The 27,755-nt window shown below is 47.3% G+C and overlaps 1 protein-coding gene across 2 annotated transcripts in view; it reads right to left on the minus strand.

The window, feature by feature from the left end:
- SLC24A4 (solute carrier family 24 member 4) overlaps positions 1–27,755 on the minus strand; it is a 172,531-nt gene that overhangs the window by 67,236 nt on the left and 77,540 nt on the right. The gene's annotated exons all lie outside the window — the stretch shown is intronic.

Raw genomic sequence — 27,755 nt, forward strand, 5'->3', positions numbered from 1 at the left:
GATGGCAGAGCGTTAGTCATCTGCGGGCCTCCCGACAAACCTCACTTCACATCTGGGAGCTCACTAAGGAACGGCAGAGCCTACCTGGCTTTGGACTGATCAGTGAGAAGGCCAGCCATTTCTCAGTCCAGGGGCAGACCAGTGCTCCCAGGAAATAGTTACTGGATACTAGATTATCCACAGATATTCCAGACCCTTGTAGTTGATCACGTTTTAGATATGTCTTGCATTTTAAAAAACAATATGAAATGCTTCACACATACTACGATAGCTAGAATCCAGAACAGATAGTAGTAAGTGTTGGCAAGGATATGGAGGTACCGGAATCTCAAATGCTGCTGGTGGAAATGTAAAATGGTACAGCCCTGGGAGACGATCTGGTAGTTCCTCAAAAGATTAAACATAGATCATATGACCCAGCAATTCCACTTGCAAGTATATACCCAAGAGAAATGAAAGCATATGTCTACACTAAAACTCGCACATCAATGCTCATAGCCATATTGCTCATAACAGCTTAAATGTGCAAACAATCCAAATCAAGTGCTGTGGGTTTGAGTACCATTGCTGCACCCCCAGGCAGCTATAAGCAACTCACCTGCTCAGTAACAGAGAAGTAATCCCTTCTCAACCCCCACTGCAGCATTCAAAATGATCAGTGGATAAACACGCTCACCAATGGACCTATACACAAATGAATTCCATTGCCACAGATCCTGCTTAAGGTACTCCCAGACTTCCACCCAACCTCACCACACCAGCTAAACTGGAAGCTGCCAGAAGGCAGGGACCCATAATTCCCTGTTCGCCATTGCACCCTCAGTGCCTAGGCCAGGCCTGGTATACAGCAGGTTCTCAATCAACCTTAGCAATTGGCCAAATAAACAAAGGCAAACTATTACGAAAATAACAATATGCATCATCTCATCTTACTAGAATATTTTTATTACTCTTGTAAACCCCTTAAACATCTGGAATGACACCTGGTTCATAGTGGGTCCTTGATAAATGCTTGTTAAATAAACCTCCAGGACAGAAATCCCTTCTCTGCAAATATAATTTGGCCCTAAGCTCTGAAAATGATGCTTTCTCTCTTATATGGAAACTTCTCTGATTTTTAAGATCGGATTCTCCTGGCAAGCCACAGAAAACACCAGCACCCCAGACACCCAAAAAATGTTCCCACTTTGAAACAAGCAGCATTTAATGAAAAATAGATTCTTTCACTTCCCTCACATCTTTCTTTTTTCGTAATCAAACTTCTTTAATAGAGTTGCTGCTGTTGGTTCAAGGGCACGAATTGGATTCAAGGTTTGTCAGCTCAGAGATGGAGAATCTCCCTATAGGGAGAGACTCAGCAGTGTGAGGCCAAGATCTTACTTCCAGGAGAAATGCGGCTGTCTGGGATATTTCAGTGCAGATCAATATACATTTCTGCCATGAAAATTTGAGACATTTCCTGACCAAACCAGGGTCTGAGAGCTGATCGATTTATCCAATCCTGGCAATCAGAATAACATCTTTGAAAATGTTTGAAAAATGAGAAGTTTTGAAAATTAGAATAATGCCATCTTTCTACTGCAGGGGACATATCACCTTGTCTCCAGCAGGGAGGTGACATGGGTTATAAATGGCTTTGCCCTTGGTAGGAACAGGCTTCTACTTGCCTTGCTCTGCACACCCATGTGGATGCCGAGGGCTGTAGAGGAGAATGAATGGCATCTATGGCCTTGATTTTGCCAGCTAAGACAGTGGTCACCGGCAGAGCTCCCGACTGCCTGTGCCCCCACCCCCTACCCTCTGTACCCATCCACTTCTTCAGGGCCCATCTCGAACCCACAAGGCAAGCACTAGAGCCATCAACATTCCTGTTTTCAGATGAGGCTCAGAGAGGGAAGTAACCAGCTCAGAGCACCCAGGCATCTATGCCAGCACTCACCGTGGGACCTGATGTTCCTTGTCAAAGGTTAAGCCCTGCCTCTAACACTGAGTCGATCTGGCCGAGTGAAAATCATGCCACTTTGTGGGACTGGCATCCTAGCTTGACCACCCCTGAGCTTGTGTGGCCCTGCTCACATCCTGAAACTTCTCTGGCCCTGTCTCTTCAGTGGCAATCTGCTGCTACTGCCACTTGTCCAGCCTCACGCCTGGCTTTGCACCCCCGTGTGTATGTTGGGGGGCTGTGGAGAATGAATGGCATCTATGGTGATGAATCAGGCATCCTTATGTGTGGCATGTCCTGGCGTGGACGTCAAAGGCTGTGAGCAGTCAGATATCCACCCCACCCTCCCCAGTTGGCGGCTGATAGCTGGGATCAGTCCACTCCACAGTTCAGGATTAAAATCCTCCAGGAACTGCCATGGCGCAGGGTGTGGGTTTGCCGCTATAACAACTTAGAACTGCAGATGTCCCACACAGCTGTTCAGTGCACGGTCTCTAGGAGCAGATAGGCTTAGGTTTCATCCTGATGACTGTGGGACCTGGGCAAGTTGCCTAAAATCTCGGGGACTGCTCCCTCACCTATGAATGATTACAGCAGAACCTGGGCCATCAGAAGTGAGACCACATATGCACAGCGCTGAGCTCAGCCAGGCTGCCACTCACTCAGCATCACGAACTTACAGACTCATTCCTTGACATCCCTACTGTCCCCACGGCTCCGTCGAACACACAGCCTTGGTATATGAAAGCTAAAGAGAAGGCAAAACCGGCTTCTTGGAGAAAGAGGAAAGAGCAAGAGAATGAGAAAGTAAGAGATGATTCGGGCTACATGAGAATCTGAAGCCAGGAGCAGTTTAATCCCAGGTTCCCAAGAAAACCTTCTTTCTCCTCCCGTGGGCTTCCTGGGATCAGGAGTCACTAGGCCACGTTCAAGGGCGTGATGCTTGCGTGTGTGAGGGGGCTGAGCCTGCCCTGTCTGCTCAAATCCCCACCAGGGAGGAGGGAGGGATCAGCACGGAATATACACATGGCTTTTGAGGTCATACCTAAGCCTTTAAGCTGCAGAAATCCGGAGGCAGAGGGTGCAGAGAAGGGAGAGATGTACCTGCAGGTGGAACCAGGCTCAATGAACAAGGGATGATCCTAGCACCCTCAATGCCCTGGAGACATGGGGTGAAGGGAAAGGGGGGACAGGAGGGAAGGCAGCTGCTCCCCCTTCCCCTTTGGACCTCAGTGCCCAGAAGTGGCTTCCATCACTCTTGATCCTGGACACACCCAGGTGTCCTCACACCCCAGGCACCTGCCTCCCTCCCGTGTGCCCATCCTCCACTGTGAACAGGGCCCAGGGAAGCTGGAGGAGGTCTTTCCTGCCGTTGCCTTCCTGAACATTGGAGGGGAAACTCCAACATCCTTGGGGACAGAAGCACCTCCAATGCCCCCAGCATCCTACAATCTGCCATTAGGAGGCCTCAAGGCACACCTGAGCTGTTTCCTTTCCACACTAAAAGCTCCATGGGTGATGTGCTGAATTACTGCTGCTCATTCAGGGCTCCAAATTTTCACCAACTTTGCTCCTGCTTCTCAAAACAGATGACTTTATTCAACAGCATTTACAGAGCACCTGCTTGGTAGCTGTTGGACCATCTGGGAACGGCTGGATGCAACCCCGATGGACTCTGGGCGCCCTCAGACATGGCAGCTCTTCCTCTCACAGGGTGGCTTGACTTTTGGAGAAAGGCAAAGTTTCTAAGAAGGTGGAAAGTTATTGAGGTGGGAAAACCCCTGATCCTGAAAGAATGTGAATCGACACGTGTTTCTTGAGCATTTATATGTGCCAGGCACTGGACTAGGCGTGGAGCCTCATGGATGTGCCTGGTCTATAGGACAAGTAAACAAATGACCAAGAGACAGTGAGAAGCCTGTTGCGACGGTGCAGCATAGAATAAGTCAGGGGTCGCTGACCTGGGGGAGTTGTTGGGAAATGTGCAGCCAGCTCCAGGAGTGGGTGGTGCCCACATCAAGCCCTGAAGCCTGCTCCCAGTCAGTTCTGAGAAACTCCTTATTCTCATTTTATTGAGAGGAAGTGGAGGCTCTGAGAGACTAAAGTCACCTACAGTCACACCTACAAAGTCTGGCACAGATAAGAGAAGAACCCAGGTTGGGAGCCCAACCAATACCAGGCTCTCTTTATTGGAGCATTTAACCCCAAGAGACGTACATCTGAGATCTCCTCCATCCCAGGAGCAGGCCCTGTATTCTTCTTTTTTTTAATTGATTGCACTTTAGGTTCTGGGGTACATGTGCAGATCATGCAGGATTGTTGCATAGGTACATACATGGCAATGTGGTTTGCTGCCTCCACCCCTCTGTCACCTATATCTGGCATTTCTCCCCATGTTATCACTCCCCAACCTCCCCACCCCCCGCTATCCCTCCCCTAACCCCCGCAACAGGCCCCAGTATGTGATGCTCCCCTCCCTGTGTCCATGTGTTCTCATTGTTCAACACCCGCCTATGAGTGAGAACATGCAGTGTTTGATTTTCTGTTCTTGTGTCAGTTTGCTGAGTATGATGGTTTCCAGATTCTTCCATGTCCCTACAAAGGACACAAACTCATCATGTTCTATGGCTGCATAGGATACCATAGTGTATATGTGCCACATTTTCCCTGTCCAGTCTATCATCAATGAGGCCCTGTATTCTTGTAAACTCTAAGGGCCATGCCAAGAGGCCACAATCTGAAATGTACATTAGATTTTGTAGGTCAATTCTGCCTGCAGCCCAGAATTCACCCATACAGAGGTCTAGGCCATTATTATATGGATCCAGAGAAAACCTGTCACTTACATTCCTGGATCCTGAAACATTTAATGCAAGTGACCATTTCCTATTTGCATATGCATGAACACGTGGGTATATAAATGAACAGATCAATCTACTTATCTATCTTAAATACACTGAAATGCATTCTTCATGGTGTGCAATTGCATGGGTTTTGAGAAACACACAGTTGTGTATCTACCGCCACACCTCAGACAGAATCATTCCACGACCCCTAAAATTCCCTTGTGCTGCCCTTTTGTAGCCACCCTCCCTGCACCCCACTCCTGGTTGTTTAGGCTCCCCAGTTTATCGTATTTTGTTATAGGAGCCTGAATGGACCGAGACGAATGGGAAATGGAATGATCAAATCCAGTAGCGACTGCCAGCACAGCCTCTCCACACTTAGGTCTCTGTAGCCCTGAAGGCCAGTGGAAACACGCCCCTACCTGGTGCGCCATACCACTGATGCTTCCTTTCCCCATAGTTCGTCTTTTCCAGAGCGCCATATTAATGGACTCACGCAATATGTAGCCTTCTTAGTCTGGCTTCTTTCCCTTAACAAAATGGTTTAAGATTCATTCGTATGTTGGGTGATCCCACCTTTTGGAAACATTCTTGCTTAGCTTCTTTGGCTTCCCTTCTCCTCACCTCAGTCGCTTCTTGAGGATCCCCTTCCCCTGAGGGACTCCTAAATGCTGGTGTTCTTGGGGCTTCACCCTGGGCCCTCTTCTGCCCAGGTGACCATTCCCTGGCTTTGACTTTTGAATCTCCTCATCCAGCTCACAAATTTCCTTTCTGAGCTCAAGACCTACCACGCCCAGCAGACAACTGAACGTCCCTCCTCCGCCATCCTAAAAGCACCTTCAACTTGCCTCCAGTGAACGGTCTCCCATCTGTCTGGGTCTGCGTGAAACAAGTCCTGACGCTGTCCTTGATACCGCCTCCTCCCTCATATGCTGTGATAGGTAGACAGGCCGATAGGCACTCACCGTCCCTTCTCTTTCCTTCCACGAACCCTCCCCTCAGGGACCCTAGCACTACAGGCTCACACGGCCCAGTCCCGCTTCCCGTTCTGAGGAGCCTGGCTCCCTTGCAGCTAGGATCCTGCATGTGAAGCAGGTTCTGCCAACCTAGGGGACCCAGAGGGCAGAAAAGAGGCAGTGTGTTCTTCCTGCTGCCATTTCCACGGGCAACCAAGGTTACAGAGAACTAAGCATCAAGAGGCTCTCCTGCCAACCAGGTCCACTTCCTTATTCCTGCACAGGATGTTACTGAACTTGATCATTCCAGTTCCCACTTGTCTCAATTCATTCGAGCGCCTATAACAAAATATCATACACGGGGGTAGCTTAAAAAAAAACAATGGAAATGTGTTTCTCACAGTTCTGGAGGCTGAAGTGTCCAAGATGAAGGCACTGGCAGATCTGATGTCTGGTGAGGGCTGGTGCCCTGGTTCACACACAGCACCTTCTCTCTTCATCCACACACGGTGGAAGGGACCAGTCGGCCCTCTGGGGTCTCTTTTATAAGGCTGCTAAGCCCAACCACGAAGGCTCCATCCCCATGACCCAATCACCTCCAAAGGCCCCACCTCCTAATACATCACCTTGGAAATTAGGTTTCCATATAACGCAGAACATACACACATGCAGACCATAGCTCTGTTCCTCCAGCCTTCCCTGTAGTATTGTAAGCATCTCCTTCCCTGAATTAAATTCCTTTCTGTTGAAAATACTAAACGTGGCTTCGATTTCCTGCAGGGAACACTCACCGATACACCCACCTCCTTTTCAGCCAGTCCTGCACAAGCCCTGGCAATCCTACTCCTGATCTGCTCTGGAGTCCCTCTGCCCCTCCTCTCTTGCTGGACCACAGCACTGCCCCCTCACCAGCGTCCCCAGGTCCTCTCTCAATCTGCACCTTCCTGTTTTCTGCAGGACAGCCAGACAAGCTTTTCATTATGCACTTAGATACATGCCAAAGACTGCATTTCAGCCTTCGAGGTCCTGAACCGTCTGGCCCTGCCAACTCTTCTAGCGTCACTTACGCCACCTTCCCTGTGGTGCCCGCTCTACTCCGGCCATACTGTCAGGCCTGTGATGATAGGTCCTGGCACAAACCTGGCACAAAGCAGGTATTCATGAAATGCCTATGGAGTGAATGTGCATCGGACCTCTCCCTTCTGACACAAACTCAGGAGCCGCCAGTGTGACCTCTGCCTGAAAGCTCTCCAGGAGGCGGTGAGCTGGTCCTGCCTCCTCTGCCCCCGCCTTCCCACACTGCTTCTTGGATGCTGCACACCGAGCCTTACCAGGCAGAATATTTTTGACAGAGATGTGCTTTCTGTTAGCTGCTTGTTTTTCTTAAACCTTTCAATTAGTCGATTCTCTTTAGGGAATGTAAACTGTGAGTTGAATTTTTTTAAAGGAAAAAAAAAGAAAAAAACCCAGCCTCCAAACATGCCACTCTCTCTTTGCTTTCTACCCTTGTTAAAAATAACCCCACCTTCTAAGCCTTGACGTTTATTCTGAAGTGATGAAACCAGACTGGAAGACTGGGAAGTAATTTAAATAGCCTCAAATTTTTATTGTTTCAGCTTATATAAGGTGTATGTTTTAGAAACCATCCCAGTGCCAGAAACCAAAAGAAAAAAAATTGTGATTTTATCCCCCCAACTGTACAGTTGAAAATAACTTTGCTAAGAATTTTATGCCTTTCATGGGCAGTAGTTGGAAGGTCTAGGATTTTCTACCCTAACCCTCATGTCCCAAACAGGAGTAAAAATAATTAGATTAAGTCACTGACTCAACTAGCAGGAGGAGTTTAAAATCCTGCCCTTCTTTCAGTACATTCCAGAGAGGTTCAGTGCCATGAGAAACATGCCTGGAAGACTCAGCAACAGGAATGTTCTTTCCAGGAGCAAGCACCGTGCAATTTCTACAGCTGGACGAGATCCCAGGTACTATGTGGTTTGGTCATTCTCCACCCATGAAAGGAAGTGGACTTGTCAACGTCACGGGGCAACGTTTTCTAAGGTGGTTTCAAAAGAGCCTGGTACTTCTCCCCCGTCTCTCTTGCTTCCTCTCTCACGTGATCTCCACACACACTGGCTCCTCTTCACCTCCCACCATGAGTGGAAGCAGCCTGAGGTCTCACCAGATGCAAATATCTACTCTTGAACTTACCCAGACATCAGAGTCATGAGCCAAATAAACCTTCTTTATTTACTACCCAGCCTTGGTATTCCTTTTTGGTGACTGAGACACAAATCCTGTTTGATTTAGAGCCTCACTTATGACCTTATCCCTGCCAACCCCACCTCTCTCCCTGCCCTGATGCTGAAGATCCCGAGAGTCACTTAACCCTCTGTTTTTATTGATTGATTGATTGATTGATTGAAACAGGGTCTTGCTCTGTCACCCAGGCTGGAGTGCAGTGGTGCAATCACAGCTCACTGCAGCCTCAACCTCCCGGGCTCAGGTGATCCCCACCATCACATCCTCCCAAGCAGCTGGAACCACAGGTGTGCACCATCATGCCCAGCTAATTTTTGTATTTTTTGGTAGAGACTGGGTGTCGCTATGTTGCCCAGGCTGGTCTTGAACTCCTGGGCTCAAGTGATCTGCCTGTCTCAGCCTCCCAAAAGTGCTGGGATTACAGGTGTGAGCCACTGCATACAGGTGCAATGCCCCATTTTAAAGAGGAGAACCCTGAAGTTTAGAGAGGTCACGTGCTTTGTTCGGCATCACAGCTAGTTAACAATAGAATTGCCAGAGCCTGAGTTAATACAGACAGACAATGGCTGGTCCATACAGGACAACAGGACTCTGACCCACAGCACCAAAGCAACTAGCCTGGGATGCCAGACCACAACCTCTGCAGCAATTGGCCCAGAACGGTCATGTTTTGTCAATGACAGCTACCTCTGCTACTATTTTCTTCTGCTTCCAACTCAAGACCAAGCAGAGAAAAACAATAGGTTCCCTGTAGTGTGCTGAAAAATGTCCCTCCAATAATTCATGTTCACTGGGATCCTTAGAATGTGACCTTATTTGGAAACAAAATGTATTAGTCAGCTGGGGCTGTCATAACAAAATACTATGGCCTGGATGTCATCAACAATGGAAATTTACTTTCTCCCAGTTCTGGAGGCTGGAGGATCAAAGTGCCTGCAGGGTTCGTTTCTGGTGAGGATTCTCTTCCTGGGTGGTAGACAGCCACCTTCTCCCTGTGTCCTCACATGGCCTCGTCTCTGCGCATATACGAGGCTCTGTTCTTATACGAGGCTGGCGTCTCATCCTCCTCGTATAAGAACATCAATTGCTAGCTGGGCACGGTGGCTCATGCCTGTAATCCCACTACTTTGGGAGGCTGAGGTAGGCAGATCACCTGAGGTCAGGAGTTCGAGACCAGCCTGACCAACATGGAGAAACCCCATCTCTACTAAATATACAAAATTAGCTGGGTGTGGTGACACATGCCTGTAATCCCAGCTACTCGGGAGGCTAAGGCAGGAGAACACTTGAACCCGGGATGCAGAGGTTGCAGTGAGCTGAGATCGCACCATTGCACTCCAGCCTGGGCAACAAGAGTGAAACTCTATCTCTAAATAAACAAATTTTAAAAATAAAATAAAGAACATCAATTGCTATAGTTAGGATGCTTGTTTCCTCCGAGTCTCATGCTGAAATGTAATCCCCAGTGTTGGAGGTAGTGCCTAATGGGAGGTGTTTGGGTCATGGGGGCAGGTCCCTCATGAATAGATTAATGCTCTGGGGGCAAGTGGTGACTTCTTAGTCCATTAGTTCCTGCAAGAGCTCGGTTTTGTTTCTTGTTTTTTTCGAGACAGGGTCTCGTTCTGTTGCCCAGGCTTTGGTGCAGTGACATAATCATAGCTCACTGTAGTCTTGACCTCCTGGGCTCAAACGATCCTCCTACATAAGCATCATGAGTAACTGGAACTACAAGCATGTGCTTCCATACATGCATACATACACACATACATACTCTATGTGGTATACATACCACTTATGTGGATACATACATATATACGTATACCACCTATAGCTTATATACATTACGTATACCTATATATACATATACACATATATACATATATATATATATATATATATATATATATATATATATATATATATATAAGCTTTTCATTTTTTGTAGAGATGGGGGTCTCACTATGTTGCCCAGGCTGGTCTCAAACTCTTGGCCTCAAGCCACCCTCCCACCTTCGCCTTCCAAAGTGCTAGGATTATAAACACCAGCCACCATACCTGGCCAGAGCTGGTTGTTAAACAGAGCCTAGCATCTCTCCTCTCCCTCTCTCTTGCTTCCTCTCTCACCATGTGATCTCTGCACACACTGGCTCCCCTTCACCTTCCTCCATCAGTGAAGCCGTCGGCAGGGGCCCGCTCTTGAACTTTTCCAGACATCAGAATCATGAGCTAAAGAAACCATTTTTCTTCATACATTATACAGCCTCAGGTATTCCTTTACAGCAACACTAAATGGACTAAGACTCCAGTCCTATTTGATCAGGGACCCCACTCTTACGACCTTATTTAACCTTAATTACCTCCCTAAAGGCACTATCTCCAAATACCCTATCGCATCATATGAATGTGGGAAGATACAATTCAGTCTTTAACATAAGGTCTTTGCAGACATAGTTGTTGAAATGTGGTCACACTGGATTACAGGGAGCCCTGAATCCAAGGATTGCTGGCCTTATAAGAAGAGGAGGGGACACACAGAGATACTGAGAACGAGGCATGGGATGACGGAGGCAGAGGTTGGAGTGGTGGGTCTACAAGCCAAGAGTACTGGCAGCCAGGAGAGAGGCCTGGAACGAATTTTCTCAGAGACTCCAGGAGGAACGAACCCGGCTGATGCCTTGACATGAGACTTTTGGCCTCCTGAACTGTGGGAGAATGAATTTCTGCTGTTTGAGGTCACCCCATGTGTTCTTCTTTGTTATGGCAGCCCTGGGAAGGCAAAACATTCCCTAAACCAATGCACACAGTGTCCTGCTTCCAGTTAGCTGCCTTGTGCCAACAGCCTCCACCCAGGGCACACCTGAAGCCTCCCCAATCCCTTGCCTGACTTTAAGTCTCTACCAAATGCAAACGAGGGCAGCTGACTCCCTTGCTATAGTAAACTCTGAATAAATATCTTGGATTGTTTTCATTTGTGTGGTCTTGTTTATTTCCACAATTAGCAGCAATCTTTAGTTGTGTCTATGCTGTTTTTCTCCTGCACTAGGTTAAGTGTTTTCAGAGATCTGTGGTAACAATTAGTTTGTTTCTGTATTATCTTTACCTCTACTAGACGAAGCATGTACTTAATATCTAAAGTAAATCAGGCGGGGCATGGTGGCTCACACCTGTAATCCCAGCACTTTGGGAGGCCACAATTTGGGAGCCCAAGGCAGATGGATCACTTGAGGCCAGGAGTTCAAGACCAGCCTGGCCAACATGGTGAAACTCCCACTTTACTAAAAATACAAAAAATTAGCTGAGCATGGTGCCACGTGCCTGTAATCCCAGCTACTCAGGAGGCTGAGGCAGGAGAATTGCTTGAACCCTGGAGGCAGAGGTTGCACTGAGCCGAGACTGTGCCCACTGCACTACAGCCTGGGAAACAGAGCAAGTGAGACTGTGTCTCAAAAATAAATAAATAAATAAATAAAATGTAAATTAGGGGCCGGGTGCAGCAACTCACACCTGTAATTCCAGTACTTTGGGAGCCGAGGTGGGAAGATTGCTTGAGTCCAGAAATTCAAGACTGGCCTGGGCAACATGGCAAAACCTTGTCTCTAAAAAAAAAAAAAACAAAAATTATCTGGGCATGTGTGCCTATAATCCCAGCTACTCAGGAGGCTGAGGCAGGAGAATTGCTTGAATCCAGGAGGAGAGGTTGCAGTGAGCTGAGATCATGCCACTGGACTCCAGCCTGGGCAGCAGAGCAAGTGAGACTCTGTCTAAAAAAAATACATAAAATAAAATAAAATTTTATTTTTATTTTAATAAAATAAAATTAGGGGCTGGGTGCGGCAGCTCACACCTGTAAACCCAGCACTTTGGGAGGCCGAGGTGGGAGGACTGCTTGAGTCCAAGAGTTCTAGACCAGCTTGGGCAACATGGCAAAACCCTGTCTCTACAAAAAATACAAAAATTATCTGGGCGTGGTGGTGCGTGCCTGTGAGCTAAACTCAGGAGGCTGAGGTGGGAGGATCACTTGAGCCCAGGAAATCAAGGCTGCAGTGAGTAGTGATGGCACCAATGCACTCCAGCCTGGATGATAGAGTGAGATCCTGTCTCGATAAATGAATACATAAAGTAAAATAAAAACAAATTTGGAACCTAGATTCCTATGTAATGTACAACAAAGCTATGAGCCAATCACCAGCAGGCAACACGAGTACCACCGAGTTTATCGAAAGAACAGGTATCATTAAGGGAAATCATTTCTTCTGGAAAAATAGGTTCCATAGGCCTAGGCTTCATTGAAGAGAGACCTGTTGAACATCCCCTGCGCTCTAGGCAGAGGAAAGCATATTACCACTGAAAAATTTTAAGAGCTCCCCACTGGTTTTCTCTGTCGCACCATTCATGGCAAGGATGAACAAGTAACAAGCCCCTCGGTTCAAGTACCTGAACACAGCACACATCAGCCATCACTGTGCCTCCCCTGGAGGAAACTCTGGGACAAGGCCGGACTTGAAGGTGAGTTCACCTCCAGAATCTGGCGTTCAACCGCAGAGGCCTGAGAAGCAGTGAGAGCTCTGACGCCGGGACCTGTTCTCAGGTAGGCTCACGACAACAGGCTCTCGGCATCCCAGGAAACAAGACCATAGTATCACCTGAGCTCACTGTCACCGACGATAAGAACAGAACCCAATTTACTCAGGGACAGGCCCCACGTGAAAAAATGCCCATGCCCACCATGGGTATTCTCATCTGGTAGAGGCAGACTCTAACTGAATTTGAGCTGCAAGTACATTTGAGTTGTCTGATCTATCTGCAGAAACAATTCTTCATTGTCTAAATAGACTACATGGCTAGTAGCCTGTGAAAGGTCCCAGGGGCATACCTTGACATTGTGAGAATGTGCTGTTATTGCTGTTGATCATGATGAATCTCCAATACTTAGATCAGAGCCTGGCACATAGTAGGGACTTACATTGAGGTTTTTACAAAAAGGTTTCTTAGGTCTGTCGTCACAAAGTAGTATATACTTAAAACAACAGAAACTTATTTTATCACAGTTCTGCAGGCTGGAAATTCAGTATTAAAGTGTCAACAGGGTTGGTTCTTTCTGGAGACGTAGAGGCAATCTGCTCCACGTCTTCCTCCCAGCTTCTGTGACAGTTGGCAGTCCCTGGCATTCCTTGGCTTGTGGGCCCAGATCACCTTAATGTCTGCCCCTGTCTTTACCTGGCCTTCCCTCTTCGTCCCTCTGTCCTCACATGGCCTTTTTATAAGGATACCAGTGATTGAATTGAGGGCCCACCTTCATCCAGTATGACCTTTCTTGACTAAGTACATTTGCAGAGACCCTATTTCCAATGAAGGTCGCATTTACGAATACCACGTCCAGACTTCAACATATCTTTTGCAGGAAAACAACTCAGCCCTCATATCTGTTGACTTGATTGATCCTTTGTTCATAAAACATAAGCATGAAAACAACTCCTGTATGAGTGAACTCTTACAAATAACATAGCAGTTGTCATTATGGGATCTTTGATATCCTCTGATTTCTCTAGGACATTTCTGATTCATATTTGCTGTTCAGTATAATGAATAGTATCCCCTTCTCTCAAAAGTGTCACAGTTTGGATGATAAATTTCATGTTCACTCTCCTCATTAGGAGTACAAGGGCCTGGAATAAAAATGAACACCAATTAGCCAGGAGACGTCAAAGTAGCTCATGGCAACATGCCAGGAGGGACTTCCATCATTCCCATCATGTGGGAAGGTAGCTGCTATGGCATGGGGCCTGGATTCAGAAGTGCCTCCACCCAAAGCCAAAGGAGGGTGGATGATCAGCCAAAGCGAGCGATCCGTGCTTGCCACTAACCGGGAAGGGAGCTGGAAGACGGCTGGAATGATGCCTCCCTTCACCTCTGACACTCTCCAGGTTGCCAGCCACATGTGATGGTGAGTTCTATGTGCCAACTTGGCTGGGCAATCATAGTCATGCCCGGTTATTTAGTTAAACATAAATCTAAGGGTTGCTGTGAAGGTATTTTACAAATGTGGTTAACATCTACTATCAATGGACTTTAAGTGAAGGAGATTATCCTCAATAATGTGGGTGTGAATTCAACTCCACCCCAATCAGTTGAAGGCCTAGAGAACACAAAAACTGACCAAGCGTGGTGGCCTAGGCCTGTAATCCCAGCACTTTGGGAGGCCAAAGCAGGTGGATCACCTGAGGCCAGGAGTTCGAGACCAGCCTGGCCAACACCATGAAACCCCATCTCTACTAAAAACAAAAATTAGCCAGGTATGGTGGCAGATGTCTGTAATTCCAGCTACTCAGCAGGCTGAAGCGTAAGAATCACTTGAATCCAGGAGACAGAAGTTGTGGTGAGCCAAGATCACGCTACTGCACTCCAGCCGGGGGGACAGAGGAGTAAGACTCTGTCTCCAAAAAAAAAAAAAAAAAAAGAACCACAAAAATTGAGGTTTCTTGGGGAAGAAGAAATTTGACCTCAAGAGCATTAGCTTTTGCCTGGGAGTTTCTAACCTGCTGGCCTGGCCTACAGATTTTGGACTTGACACCCCCTATAATCATATGAATTAATTCTTTAAAATATACCTCTTTATGAACACACACACATACAGGATAGATATAGGGTATGTTTGTGTATGTGTACACCTCCTGTGGGCTCTGCTTCTCTGGAGAACCCTGACCAGTGCACTGGATTGTGGCAAATTGGGGTTGGAACAGAAAGAGTGAGGAGCCACAGCTACCCCCAGACGGGCAGAACCAGGAGGCCAGGCTGGCAGCAGGACAAGTGCATAGTATTCAAGGAGGAGCCTGACAGCCGTGGGCCAAGGACCCTCTCAGCACTCTTGGCTCCTGGCCCGTCTCCCGCCTCCTCCCAGGCTTCTCTGTCTGTTCAGCAGTGTTCTCCTGGGCATAATCCTTCCTCTCTTCCTAGACCAAATCCCTGCTGTTCCCTGAGCAGCCTCAAGGCAAGAAATCTCAGGCCAGGATTTAGCAGCAGGGCCTGAGTCCATTGGTTATATTTGGGAGGACTCAGGGAGATCTCCCTCAAAAGGAAGGAGCAGCTTCTTCTTCTGTAAAGCCGCTTGCACACAGCAGACAGTTCCTCAGTGGGTGCCGGTTGAGCCACTGCAGTCCTGTGTTGCTTAACGATGGGGATGCATTCTGAGAAACGTGGCGTTAGACAGTTTCACTGCTGCACGAGCATCCTAGAGGGCACTTACACAATCCTAGATGGTCAAGCCTGTGGCACACCTAGGCTATACGAGGAAGCCTGCTGCTCCAAAGCCTCACACCTGGGCAGCATGTAACTGTACTGAATACTGCAGGCACTTGTAACACAGTGGTAAGCATTTGTGTATCTAAACACAGAAAAGTTACAGAAAAAATGTGGTTTAAAAGATAGAAAATGGTACACTTGTCTAGGGCATTTACCATGAATGGAGCTTGCAGGACTGGGCGTTGCTCTGGGTAAGTGAGTGAGGGCGTGGTCAGTGAATGGGAAGGCCCAGAATGGGACTACTCACCACTGTAGACAAAAGTCCATCAATACGGGACACTTAGGCTACATTAAATTAATTTTAAAATATGATTCATCAATCACCTTAGCTTACTATAACTTTTTTCTTTATAAACTGTATAATTTTTTTTAGCTTTTTGACTCTTAATAACACAGCCATGCAAATATATTTCCTTTATGTTCTTATTCTATATGCTTTTTTCTATTTTTATTTTATTTTTTAAACTTTTAAATAAAAAATAAAGACATGAACACATACATGAGCCTAGGCCTACAGAAGGTCAGAACTAGCAAGATGTCACCAGGAGATAGGAACTCTTCAGTTCCCTAGCCATATCATCTTTTGTTGTTGTTGTTGTTGTTGTTGTTTTGAGACGAAGTTTTGCTCTTGTAGCACAGGCTGGAGTGCAATGGCACAATCTCCGCTCATGCAACCTCCATCCCCGGGATTCAAGTGATTCTCCTGCCTCAGCCTCCCAAGTAGCTGGGATTACAGGCGCCTGCCACTATGCCCAGTTAATTTTTTGTATTTTTAGTAGAGATGGGGTTTCACCATGTTGGCCAGGCTGGTCTCGAACTTCAGACCTCAGGTGATTCACCTGCCTCAGCCTCCCAAAGTGCTGGGATTACAGGTGAAAGCCATTGTGACTGGCCTAGCTATATAATCTTATGGGACCACGTCACATATGTAGTTTGTTGTTGACATGAATGCTGTTATGTGGTGTGTAATTGTACACAGTCCTTGTAAATATTACAATTCTCACAAGACCATCCAGGCACTACAGTTCAACGAATAGGATGAAGAAAGACTGCAGGTAGAAAAGAAGAAACTGACAGGCTGAATGTATTTCCAGGTCTGTCTTACATATAGTAAGTGCTTAACGTGTAGAGTGACTGACAGTTGTAACTTGGACATATGATCCCTTTTTCCTCAAATCTCAGAACAAGAAAAGTCTGCCTAATTCCTTCTGGGCTTGGTGCTTATTCTTATCCTTGGCTCTGCAAGAAACAGTTCCACTGAAGAGTCAGCAGGGTCTGGATTTTATTCTTGGCTTTCCTTTGTGAGCTTGTGGAAAATTACATTGCTCCTTAGTTTTCACAAAAGCACCATGAGGTTTCAGGAGGTTCTTAGCTTGTTACAAACCAGGGCTTCATCAGGATCACAGAACAAAATATGCGCTGAGTCAGTTGAGTTCACTAATCCTCCAGCCTGTGGCCTCTTCCTCCCTTAGGTATCTCTTTGGACCCATCGCCTCTCGTCAAAAACACCAGCAAAATTAATGAGGCAGGAAAGAATCGGAGAATGTGCATTGGATTAAAAGGCTGGGAAGTTCAGTTCTGCCACTGTTATTTTGGCAGTGCTGGTCTCAGTTTCCTCCTCAGGAAGAGGACAGCATAGGGTGACCCAAAGCCATCTGATCACCATGGTATCTCAGCTCAATTTCCTTTGCACTGAGTCCCCTTGGGGTAGAGCACATAGCGTGTGGCAGGAAAGACACTGATTGCCAACACAGGGACATGTGTCCCTGCTTCCCACCACCCTCTCCCTCACCCTGCTTACCTGTAGTGGACTCTTCACCCAGCACGTTAGGCCTCATATCTAATCTGAAAGGCTAGAAACACTGACAGCACAAAAGTCCCTGGCGCGCGCACCCTTTCCTTTCCCGTAATGGGTGGTGGGATTTCTCTACATCTCCACAGGGTTTCGGGCTTAGAATTTAAAATCCATGCATTGGAAAACCAAACATCGTATGTTCTCACTTATAAGTGGGAGCTAAACCATGAGGATACAAACGCATAAGAATGACTTTGGGAACTCGGGGAAAAGGTGGGAGGGGGTAAGGGGTAAAAGATCACACATTGGGTTCAGTGCACACTGCTTGGGTGACGGGTGAACCCATACCTCACAAATCACCACTAAAGAACTTACTTGCATAACCAAATACCACCTGTTCCCCAAAAACCTATGGAAATAAAAAAAACTAAAAATTAAAAATAAAGCATAGAGGCTGGGTGCGGTGGCTCATGCCTGTAATCCCAGCACTTTGGGAGGCTGAGGTGCGTGGATCACCTGAGGTCAGGAGTTCGGGACCAGCCTGACCAACATGGTGAAACCCGTCTCTACTAAAAATACAAAAATTACCTGGGCACGGTGGTAGGTGCTTGTAATCTCAGCTACTTGGGAGGATGAGGCAGGAGAATCACTTGAACACAGGAGGCAGAGGTTGCAGTGAGCTGGAATAGTGCCATTGTACTCCAGTCTGGGTGACAAGAGTGAAACTTCATCTCAAAAATAAATAAATAATAAAAACATGAAAAGGTAAATCCATGCATTCTTCACAGTGTATCTGCCACCATTTGTGAGCCTATCCTGGCTCATGACCAGAGGCAAGGCATAGGACCAAAGGTGAGAGGTCAAACTTCCCACATTGACCACTCACCATGGAGAAGCCTGGGGACATCACCCACCCTGTTTCCAGGGAGAGCTGGGCAGAGGAATGCACTGGCGGGGGTGGGGTCTGACCTCCAGTTTCAAAGCACTCTGCTTTGGAAAATGATCAGGAAGTGAAACAACTCATGAGAAGATCGATGGAAAAGAACAACACCAGCCCTTCCTCAGGAGAATTCTCAACAAGGCCAGGCCTCCACGGAGGTGTGCCAAAGAGTGGCCATAGAACACCTTCCAGCACGAGGCGAACTGTCATCTTTCCACTGTGAGTCCAACACCATCCCCCCACCTGCCGGTGTATACCCAAAGGAAAGGCCGCTGGACCAGGACGATGTACCACACATCGTGGCAAGGGCCTCACAGCGACAATTCCAGAGCACACGGTGCTCTCCACCCAAGCAGAGAACATTCTCTAACACAATACTGGGTCTCGGGCTGTGCTACCATGTGGCCTGCAAACTCTCTGTCACCCACTCGTGACAGAACAGGAATGGAGAGTGAGAATGAGCATCTAAATGCTTGTCAACCAATCTGAGATTGCAACAGCCACATGATTGCTTTCCTTTCTTTTTTCTTTTCCTTTTTTTTTTTTTGTATTTGAGACAGAGTCTTGCTCTGTCACCCAGGCTGGAGTGCAGTGATGTGAACACAGCTCACTGCAGCCTCAGCCTCCTGAGATCAAGCAATCCTCCCACCCTAGCCTCTCAAGTAGCTGGGACTACAGGCATGCATTTTCATGCCCAGCTAATTTTGCGTGTTTGCTTTTGTAGAGCGGGGGTCTCACTGTGTCACCCAGACTGGTCTTGTACTCCTGGACTTAAGGCATCCTTTCACTTTGGCCTCCCAATATGCTGGGATTACAGGAGTGAACCACCATGCCAGTTTTTTTCTAGGGATTTCTTTTTCTAGTATTTGACAAGCATATTGGTCAAATAAAGTTAACAGATCTTTCACCACAGGTAGTGGGAGAAACCCTCACACGGGGAAGTAGTTCTCAGCCAGAGCTGACTGTTCCCCTCACCCCTTGCCCTGCCTATGACAGTGGAGACAGTTTTGGTTGTCACAACAGGGGCAGGGGTGCTACTGGCATTTAGTGGGTAGAGCCAGGGATGTGTCTAAACATCCTTCAAAGCACAGGACAGCCCCCTCCAACAAAGGATTATCTAGCCACAAATGCTGATAGTGTCCAGGTGAGAAATTGGTCTGTGGTTAAAATGATGGCTGCTGGGGCCGGGCGCGGTGGCTCACGTCTGTAAATTCCAGCACTTTGGGAGGCCGAGGCGGGCGGATCACAAGGTCAAGAGATCAAGACCACCCTGGCCAACACAGTGAAACCCCATCTCTATGAAAATATAAAAATTAGCTGGGCATAGTGGCGTGCATCTGTAGTCCCAGCTACTCGGGAGACTGAGGCAGGAGAATTGCTTGAACCTGGGAGGCTGAGGTTGCAGTAAGCCGAGATCGTGCCACTGCACTCTAGCCTGGCACCTGGCAACAGAGCGAGACTCTGTCTCAAAAAGAAAAAAAATGATGGCTGCTGGGGCTGGGTGCGGTGGCTCATGCCTGTAATCCCAGCACTTTGGGAGGCCAAGGCAGGCGGATCACGAGATCAAGACCATCCTGGCCAACATGGTGAAACTCCGTCTCTACTAAAATATAAAAATTAGCTGGGCATGGTGGCACGCATCTGTAGTCCCAGCTACTCAGGAGGCTGAGGTAGGAGAATTGCTTGAACCCGGGAGGCGGAGGTTGCAGTGAGCTGAGATCGTGCCACTGCACTCTAGCCTAGCACCTGGCAACACAGCGAGACTCTGTCTCAAAAAAAAAAAAAAAAAAAAAAATGATGGCTGCTGTCTTTGCCTCCTGAACACTGATGCCTGCCTCCTTGCAATGAACACCTTCACACTCTCCCTTCATACACAATTTATCTACTGGTTCACAGGCTGTCAAAGCACACGTTCTCCTTTCTCAAAGAACTCTCTAACAAAACTGGGTGGCTAGGAACATGCAAGAAAATTCTCTGAACCTCACCCCTTCTCCTCTGTCCCCACGTCTACTTAAAGTATCATTCGGTCTACTCAAATCCACCTCTTCCAGCAATGGCACATCTTCTGCCTATCTCTGCCAACAAACTACAGGAGGACAGCAAATCTCTATTCATTCTGCCTTCGTTTAATATTTGTCTCCCACCAGCTGTGGTTCTGCAGTGCTGTGTTCCTATACAGCCAGCAGATCTGTCCCTGGAACGGAAGCTGCTCCCAGCCCAGATTTTGACTTACAATCTTTCCAACAAGCACTGAGTGTGTGGCATCTACTGGGAGGATTTGTGCTGAGGGCTGCAAGGGAATACGGATAAATCAGGCAACATTTGCAACCTAAGGAGGAGGGGGAAACAGATGTGCAGCTAATGGTGACTGTAACAAGACACATGCCATGGGGAGAGATTTAAACGGAGCTTAAGTGGAACCCAGAAGAGGGAACAATTAATTTCTAACTCAGCAAAGATGACTCAGGGAAGAGCAGGGCTCAGGATTTCCTGGGAGACAGCCAGGTGGAAGGAGAGATACTTTCTAGGCAAAGGGATGAACTGGATGCCAAGGCTGGGAGGCGGGAGGGAGCCCAGGAGACTGGGAATTCTGGGCAGGCGTTCTGGGAGGTGGGAAGACCACACTGGGAAGAGAGGCTGGAACGTAAGATTAAATGGATCAGAGGACACGAGTTTCAGGATAAGGACTCTGGCAACGCCCCAAGGACACTGGAGAGCAGCAGCAGATCGCTGATCTTGGGAACAACAGCATGAGAGAGTATCTTAAACCAACAGTTGGCAAACTTCTTTCTGGAAAGAATCAGGCAGACAGTAAATATTTCAGACTTTGCGGGCCATATGGTCTTTGCCGCAACTATTCAATGCTGCCGCTATAGCGTGAAAGCAGCCACAGATGAAACGTACACAAATCGGCATGGCTGTGTTCCAATAAAACTTTACTTACTTTCACTAAAATCTAAATTCCCTGTCATTCTCCTGTGTCACAAAATAGTATTTCCTTTTTAATTCTGTCCAGTCATTTAAAAACCTAGAGGCTGTTTTTGGCTTGCAGGCTGTATTCCAAACAGGTGGGGAGCCGGATGTGGCCCGCTGGCTATAGTTTGTTGGTCCTTGTTTTAGAAACATCAGGCAGGGTGGTGAGGAGGTGGGAAGGAGCAGGAGACAGAAGCTTCAGGTAGAAGCTGTCTGAAGAACACGGAAATAGAGAGGAAGGGATGGTAGAACGGTGACGGCCCTCTGACCCGCAGGATGGAGGATGGGCACGGAGCGGAGAAACCTGGGGTCTCCAGCTAGGGGGATGAGGGCATGGTGACACCATGAACCCAGATAAGGGCAGGACACTGGATGGGGACAGGAGGGCTGTGGGCTGTGGCCACACACCCTGTGTCCACCAATTGCATCCCAGCAATTGCGGATCAGAGCCAGATCACACCAGTCGGCTACTCAGAGTGCAGGGCGTTAATGGGGTACATCAGTACCTGTTGTTTTTGCCTGTCTGGCACCCTAAAACCCTAATTCTCCTGAGGGGAATTGCCCTTCCCCTGTTCTCATCCATATGATTCGAGTGGGGCTGGTCCCACACAGACAACCAAGACAGCTCCAGCTGAGAGACAGCAGGCTCCTGGGGCCGCCAACTATAGATGTGTTTCGGGGAAGAGCCTGGATGCCTGGCCCCAGGTTCAGCTACAGACAAATGGTCCAACGTGAATCACTCCCAGGAATTCTGCTGGAGCTTTCTGAACAGGTGAGGCTTTCTTTCTGCCAAACCCCAAAGTGGTCAACTGCAGGCTTGTACCTCTCAAGGCTCCATTGCAGGGGGAGACTGGCTAGGGAGAAAGCCAGCATGAAAGAGAGATGAGACGCTCCTGATCTGGCCATGCCCAAAGCTGGCCCAGGACTTTGTTCAGGAGCCGATCACCTCTCATCTTCTGCTCAGGGCAGGCTGGTTTGTCACTTGCCACCAGAAATCCAAACATACTCAGCCACTGTTAGAACGTGCCCCAGAGGGCAGAGGTCTTAACCTTGGAATTGTGTGTGACCCAGTTCCTGTCTTAAAGGAGTATTTGACAGTCTTGTCCAAAGCATTTGCATCTGCCTTATTTATCTCTAGACAGTGCCCCTTATATAGAGTAGGTGCTCCATCATTGCTGGTGTGGGAAGGAAGGCACATAATCCCAGGGAACCTCACACACTGAGCCAGAGGAAACTCTAGAAAGAAACATCAGGAGGCAGTATGGATTTCTCTTCCTCCTCCACCAGCCAAGGGGTCAGGGAAAACATGAGCTACAGGGACTTGGTTCCGTCTCATACAAACAACCAAGATGAGAGACAGCAGGCTCTTGGGGCCACCAACTATAGATGTGTTTCAGGGAAGAACCTAAATGAAAGAAGGGAGTTATCTGGTCTCAGAGATGCTTAGGAAAGGGGCAGGTTTCACGCTGGGCTGGAAATGTTTGCTATTAGCAGCAACTCACTTGGAGAGAGGGAAAATGAGCACTAGAGCTCTCACTGGGCGTCTCAACCCTGATCATGGGGTGGGTGGGAGGATCTGGGTGAGTAGATGGGCAGCTTGGGACTCCAGGCCAGTGTCCTCAACAGAGGTTCCTGGATATTCAACTCAAGGGTGAGTTTCCATGCACTGTGAGCACAGAGATGCTGATTAATGGTGGGCTTGGTGGCAGAATGAAGGGAGCACTGCATGGGAAGTCAACACGGAGGGTCTGAGTCCCAGTCCTCAACCTCACTGAATGCCTGACTTCCCTCGCTGGGACCTGATTTCCTCCTCTGTAGATGAGAGGGCTGGGCAAGAGGTGTGACTGTCAATCTGAGGGAAGAGCTCAGAGTGTGTCCAAGAGGTGCTCAAATCCATGCTAATGGGGCCAGGCGTGATGGCTCACGCTTGTAATTCCAGCACTTTGGGAGGCCAAGGCAGGTGGATCACCTGAGGTCAGGAGTTCAAGACCAGCCTGACCAACATGGAGAAACCCCATCTCTACTAAAAATATAAAAATTAGCTGGGCATGGTGGTACATGCCTGTAATCCCAGCTACTCGGGAGGCTAAGGTGGGAGAATCGCTTGAACCTGGGAGGCAGAGGTGATCTTGTGAGCCAAGATCACACCATTGCACTCCAGCCTGGGCAACAAGAGTAAAACTCCATCTCAAAAAGAAAAAAAAAAAAAAGTTCATGCTAATGTAAAGAACGTGACACAAACACACTTCCCACAGGTATAAGCATCAGGCATGTGTAGAAACTTGTCTTTGGGTGAATTTCTATGTTAATCAAATTCTAAACTTGCAATAACACTTGGTTATTCTCCTTTCTCTGTGCACAGCTCACCATATCCAGATGAGAGGCACTCCACACCTTCATCCAGAGACCACAGAGGCAAGACGGAGCTTCCCTGCCTGGGTCCAAATTCCTGCTCTACACTTACTAGTGGTGTGTCCCTGGGCAAGGTTTTTCACTGTGCCATGTCTGTTTTCTCTTTGCAAAACAGGCATAGTATTAGTACCTACCTCTTAGAATTGTTCAGAAGATGAGGTGAGCAGATTACGTAAAGGCGTGAAAGAGGGCACAGTGAGGGCTCAGTATGGGTTTGCTATTCCATCTGATCGGTGACACTCTCTCATGGCTATCCATGGTAATTTTTGCTTTAAAAAGGTACCTTATAAGCCAGGTGTGGTGGCTTACACCTATAATCCCAGCACTTTGGGAGGCCGAGGCAGGTGGATCACCTGAGGTCAGGAGTTCAAGACCAGGCTGACCAACATGGAGAAGCCCTGTCTCTACTAAAAATACAAAATTAGTTGGGTGTGGTGGCGCATGCCTATAATCCCAGATACTTGGGAGGCTGAGGCAGGAGAATTGCTTGAACCCAGGAAGCAGAGGTTGTAGTAAGCCAAGATTGTGTCATTGCACTCCAGCCTGGGCAACAAGAATGAAACTCCAACTCAAAAGAAAGAAAAAAAAAAGAGGTACCTTATAAAACTAGTCTCTGGTCAAGTACCAAGTATGGTGGTTCATGCCTGTAAACTCAGTGCTTTGGGAGGGCCCAAGTGAAAAGATTGCTTGAAGTCAGAAGATTAAGACCAACCTGGGCAACATAGTGAGACCACATTTCTACAAAAAAATCTAAAAATGAGTCAGGCATGGTGGCACTCCTATAGTCCCAGCTACTCAGAAGGCTGAGGCAGGAGGATCGCTTGAGCTCAGGAGTTTGAAGCTGCAGTGAGCCATGATTGTACCACTGCACTCCAGCTTGGGTGACAGAGTGAGATCTCATCTCTCTTTTTTGTTAAACATTTATTTTAGATGCGGGGGTACATGTGAAGCTTTGTTACATAGGTTAACTTGTGTCACAGGGATTCGTTGTACAGATTATTTCATCACCCAGGTATTAAGCCTAGTACCCAATAGTTACCTTTTCTGCTCCTCCCACCCAGTGTCTGTTCCCTTCTTTGTGTTCAGGAGTTCTCATCATTTAGCTCCCACTTATAAGTGCAAACATGTGGTATTTGGTTTTCTGTTCCTGTATTAGTTTGCTAAGGATAATGGTCTCCAGCTCCATCCATGTTCCCACAAAAGACATGATCTCATTCTTTTTATGGCTTCATAGTATTCCATGGTGTATGTGTACCACATGTTCTTTATCCAGTCTCTGTCATTGATGGGCATTTAGATCAAGTCTTTGCTATTACGAATAGTGCAGCATGTGAGATCTCATCTCTTTAAAAAACCCAACAAACCCCAAACTTAGTCTGTGTTGTCACCAGTCAGGAGAGTGGTTGCCCTATCCTGGGGAGCATGCTAGGGAAGACAGGGTATACTCCCAGTCTGGTAATATTTTGTTTCTTGACATGGATGCTGGTGACATGGGCATGTCCACTTTGTGAAAATGTACTGTGTTCTTTCCTGTAGGTATGTTATCATTCAATAAAAAGTTCTAATAACAGAGGAACTCTTGAACACAAAGGACAGAGCATCGTCGGCAGCTGCATAGCTTCAGATGGGAATAACACTGAATGCACCACCCTTTCCATTCCTCGCTCCCAGGCAGCTGTACCATCACTGTGCTACACGGACTCAAATGGCCTCCGGTTTGCTCAGCTTTATAGGAAGCATGGTCACTGGGAATTGCCCCAACACTCCCCTCAGCACCCCCATCCCTAGGTCCATTTCTTCATCCAGTTACTCAAGATCTCTTCCTGTCTGGAGTTGTGACATCAGGTTCCTGGACCCCTTCCTGGTCTCAGAGACCCAGAGCAACTGGATGACTGAGCTTGGAAAGGGTTGAGGAGACTGAACTTGACTCCATGTTGGCTGAGGAGCTATTTTCCACAGGCCGTCCTGACCCAGCCCCACCTCTGTCTATAGAAACCCCAGCCAAAGCCCAGCTCACATATAAGGCTCACTCCTTTCATCCTGAAGACTCAGCCAGCAAGTCCTCAGGCCAGATTTCCTTTCCCACACCTTTTCTCTCTCACAAAACTACAGCCTCTAGGATGTTCTATGTAGACTGGACAATCATGACTTATAATTCACAGATACTAAAATAAAAGTTCCCATGACCACTGAGGAAAGGGCATTCATTAACAAATCTTCCCTACCTCAATTTTCCTGCAGGAAAACTTCCTATTGGGGGAAAAAGTATAGATTAATCTGCTTCAGAACAACTAAGAAAGCAAAACAAATACTGGTTAACTTCAGTAGAGAAATAAAGCAATCCACATTTGTTAGTCATTATCTTATTTAATCCTAATTACCACCTAGAAGGTAGATCTTATTATGCCTATTTTGCAAATGAGAAAACTGAGGTTGCAAAAAGCTAAGTAACTTGCCTGAGGTCATTCAGCCTGTCAGCAGGACAGTCAGAACCCATCCCCAAGCCACACAGGCCTGGCTCCCATCCAGGGAGGTTTTCTACCTTGGCTCATTCCTCACAGCCACCATCTTAAAACAATCGGCCCACCTATGAAGGCTTCCAAGGTAAAATAAACTCACATCCTTGCAGAGAGAGGAGAGCTTTAGCTGCAGCTGCCAACACACAGTCACTTATTGCTTGCTATTATGGGATAGTCAAGTAAATAATGAAGTAAGCCACTTCCTTAAACAGACAGGCCCAGAAGACTCAGTTTAGCCACAACAAACACAATAATAGATTCAAATCTCAGGTCAACTTAGTCACCCCCTTTTTTCCCTTCTATCCTGACTTATTTCCCCTTGTCGATGTGAAACACACACACACACACACACACACACACACACACACACACACACACCCCCCACTACAGCAACAAGCATAAATATAACCATATGAGCATCCCATGATAATTCAGCACTTTGGGTTACTGGAAATCATTTCTATCTGAATCCACACCAGGCCAGAAAACACACACACACAATATCACTCAGCAGATGGTGAATCTGATCACTCTGTGATATGGTGGATTTGTGTCCCTGCCCAAATCTCATGTTGAATTGGAGGAGGGGCTTGGTGGGAGGTGATTGGATTATGGGATGCAGATTTCCCCCTTTCTGTTCTCATGATAGTGAGTTCTTATGAAATCTGATCAGTTAAAAGTCTGTGGAACCTCCTGCTTCCCTCTCTCTCCTGCTCCACCATGGTAAGAGGTACTCGCTTCCCCTTTGCCTTCTGTGATTGTAAGTTTCCTGAGGCCTCCCAGTCATGCCTCCTGTTAAGCCTGCTGAACTGTGAGTCAGTTAAACTTCTTTTCTCATAAATTACCCAGTATCAGGTGGTTCTTCATAGCAGTGTGAAAACAGACTAATACAGAAAATTGGCACTGAGAGTGGCGTACTGCTATAAAGATGACCCAAAATGTGGAAGCAACTTTGGAATTGGGTAACAGGCAGAGGTTGGAACAGTTTGGAGGGCTCAAAAAAAGAAAGATGTGAGAAAGTCTGGAACTTCCAAGAGACTCATTGAATAGTTTTGACCAAAATGCTCATAGTGACATGCACAGTGAAGTTCAGGCTCAGGTGGTCTCAGATGGAGATGAGGAACTTAATGGGAACTGGAGTAAAAGTCACTGTTGCTATGCTTTGGCAAAGAGATTGGCAGCATTTTGCCCCTGCTCTAGGGATCTGTGAAACTTTGAACTTGAGGCAGATGATTTAGGGTATCTAGCAGAAGAGAAAGTCCTAAGAAGCAAACTGTTTAAGATGTGGTGTGGCTGCCCCTAACAGCATACAGTCATATGTGTTCACAAAGAGATGGTCTGAAACTGAAACTTATGTATAAAAGGGAAGAAGAGAATAAAAGTTTGGAAAATTTGCAGTCTGACCATGTGGTAGAACAGAAAAATCCATTTTCTCAGGAGAAACTCAAGCCAGCTGTGGAAATCTGCATAGTAAAGAGGAAGTGAATGTTAATAGCCAAGGCAAAAGGAAAATGTCTCCAGGGCATTTCAGAGACCCCCCCCCCACCATCACAAGCCTGGAGGCCTATGAGGAAAAAATGGTTTCATGGGCAGGGTCTAGGGCTCTCAGTGCTCTGTGCAGCCACAGGATATGATGCCCAGCGTCCCAACAGCTCCAGCTCCAGCTGTGGCTAAAAGGGGCCAAGGTACAGCTCAAGCCCATTTCAGAGGGTGCAATCCCCAAGCTTTGGCAGCTTCCACATGGCATTGGGCCTGTAGGTGTGAAGAAGACAAGAGTTGAGCTTTTGGAGGCTCTGCCTAGATTTCAGAGGATGTAT

The sequence above is a fragment of the Saimiri boliviensis genome, chromosome 2 (genome assembly GCF_048565385.1).
Source record: "Saimiri boliviensis isolate mSaiBol1 chromosome 2, mSaiBol1.pri, whole genome shotgun sequence".
NCBI lineage: Eukaryota > Metazoa > Chordata > Mammalia > Primates > Cebidae > Saimiri > Saimiri boliviensis.